At 33.0% G+C, this 2,500-nt stretch overlaps 1 protein-coding gene across 1 annotated transcript in view; it reads left to right on the plus strand.

The window, feature by feature from the left end:
• The window catches only part of LOC118398938 (ephrin type-A receptor 7-like), a 301,118-nt gene that overhangs the window by 77,459 nt on the left and 221,159 nt on the right, over positions 1–2,500 (plus strand). The gene's annotated exons all lie outside the window — the stretch shown is intronic.

The raw sequence follows: 2,500 nt of genomic DNA on the forward strand, positions 1-2,500 counted from the left end.
TGCTTTGGTTTCAGTTACGTATTGCTCCTGTATCTGTCCAAACCAACGGGGGTGGGGTGCACGGGGGCGCTCTCTCTCCCGGCTCCAGACCTCAGGCCCATGTAATAGCTCTCTCCTAGTTTAACCCCATCTCTCTCTCTTATATTAACCCCCGTCATCTCTCTTTCTCTTGCTCTCTCCTAGTTTAACCCCACCATCTCTCCGTCTTATATTAACCCCATCATCTCTTTCTTAGATTAACCCCAGTCATCTCTGTCTTTCTCTCTTTCTCTTTCTCTCTCTCTCTTTCTCTTTCTCTCTCTCTTTCTCTCTTTCTTTCTTTCTCTCTCTCTTTCTCTTTTTCTCTCTCTCTCTTTCTTTCTTTCTTTTCTCTCTATGATATATAACAGCAAACATGTATATGTAACATGACGTATATAACAATATGTAATATATATAACAATGTGGTATATGATATATATAAACAACATATATAACGTAATATAACAACAACAATGACGATGCGACGTAACATAGCAATTTTAAAATATATGAAATAATAACTTTTTAGAAATAATATAACAAACAAATATGTTTGGAATACAACATGTTTTGAATAAATATGGCATATGCGGAATAGCAATATGGCTGTATGGCGACATGTGGCAGTAATGACAATATATATGTAATAATATGAGCGACGTAATATGTAAGCTGACGGAATATGTGGAATATGTAGACAATAAGCCAATAATGAATAATGACGTATGTGATAAAAATATCGAGCAATATGTCAAGCAATAATAGCGAATATCGACAATATGTAAGGTATCAGCTGAATACGTATGTTTGAGATAGCAAAGATAATGAGCATGTAATGTTTGAGATAACCGGATATGTTTGAGTAATGTAGATAATGAATTGAATCATGGCAGCCAATATTGAATAATGTCTTGAATATGAATAATGTTTCGGATATGCGAATAATGTTTTGAATGTGGAATAATGACAATATGTAACGGAATATGTTTGAATGAATAATGTTTGAATATGAATATGTTCGGAATAATGTGAATAATGGCAATCAATGTAGAATAATGGCAATAACGGAGATATGTAATATGTAGATATGTGCAATATGTAGACGAAACAATGGAGCCAATGTACGTAAGGTAATAATAATGTGCGAATATGAAAAACGTAATGTAGATAATGACAATATGCCTAGGAATATCGAAGCAAAGGAATATGTGCAATATGCATGGAGATATCGGCAATATGTAAGATATACGTATGTGAATGACATGTGGAATAGACGGCAATAATAGTAGAATGAAATATGCGAATGAAGCAATATGTAGATAATGAACACATTAATGGAGTAGCGGAATGATGGCAATATGTAGATATGTAATGAATAATGACGAATAATAGCGAATATGTAATGTAGAATAATGACGTAATGTAAGATCAATACATGTAGTAGATATGTAATATGCAATATGTAAGCAATATGTTATGGAATAATATCATATGTAACGCTATGAGCAATATATGAATATGCAATATGTAGATATGTAATAATATATAGATATGTGTAATACGACTTGAATAGTAATAATATGTAATGCGAATGACATATGTATGACGTAATGAGCAATAGTGTTAATACTTGAATATGAACATGTTTGAATATGGAACTGAATAGCGAATAATGTTTTGAATAACGTTTTAATATGTGGCAGCGAATGTGGAATATGTTTGAATATGGCATATGAAAAAAGATATGCCGAATATGTTTTGAATATGAATAATGTTTTCGGAATAGTAGGTATATGTTTGAATAACGAATAATATTTTGGAAATAGATAATGCAACATGTGAATAATGTTTTGAATAATGACTGGAATATGTGTAATATGTAGGCTATCGGCAATATGTAGATAGGCTTAATGTGTAGAACAATCGAGCAATAATAGTGAATAGGAAATGTAGACGTGACCGTATGTAGATATCAGCCCAATGACGCGGAACCAGGTGTACTGTTTGAATGTAGAATATGTTGCAGAATAGCAGGTAATAATGTTTTGAATATGAATATGTGTTTGAATAACGAATAATGACTTGGATATGCGAACAATGTTTTGAGATAGCGAATAATGACGAATATGAATAACGCCGAGATATGGAATCCGAATGAGCGAATATGAATATGCTTGAATAGCCGGGCAATGACGTAATGTCTTGAATAATCGGCAGTATGTGAGTGTCGGCGTATGGTAGACCAATGACGGATGTGGACCAATGACGTGACGACGTATATGTATATGTAAGAATGGACTTAATGTCGTGAATATGTAATATCGTGAATAATGTTTGAGATAACCGAATAACGGAATATGTTTGGATAACGGAATAACGGAATATGTTTGCAGATATGAACATATGCGAATAATGTTTCGGAATAGCGAATGCGAGTATGTTTTGAATGTGAATATTAATGTTTGAATATGAATAATGT

The sequence above is a fragment of the Oncorhynchus keta genome, chromosome 20 (assembly GCF_023373465.1).
Source record: "Oncorhynchus keta strain PuntledgeMale-10-30-2019 chromosome 20, Oket_V2, whole genome shotgun sequence".
In the NCBI taxonomy this organism is placed as follows: Eukaryota; Metazoa; Chordata; class Actinopteri; order Salmoniformes; family Salmonidae; genus Oncorhynchus; species Oncorhynchus keta.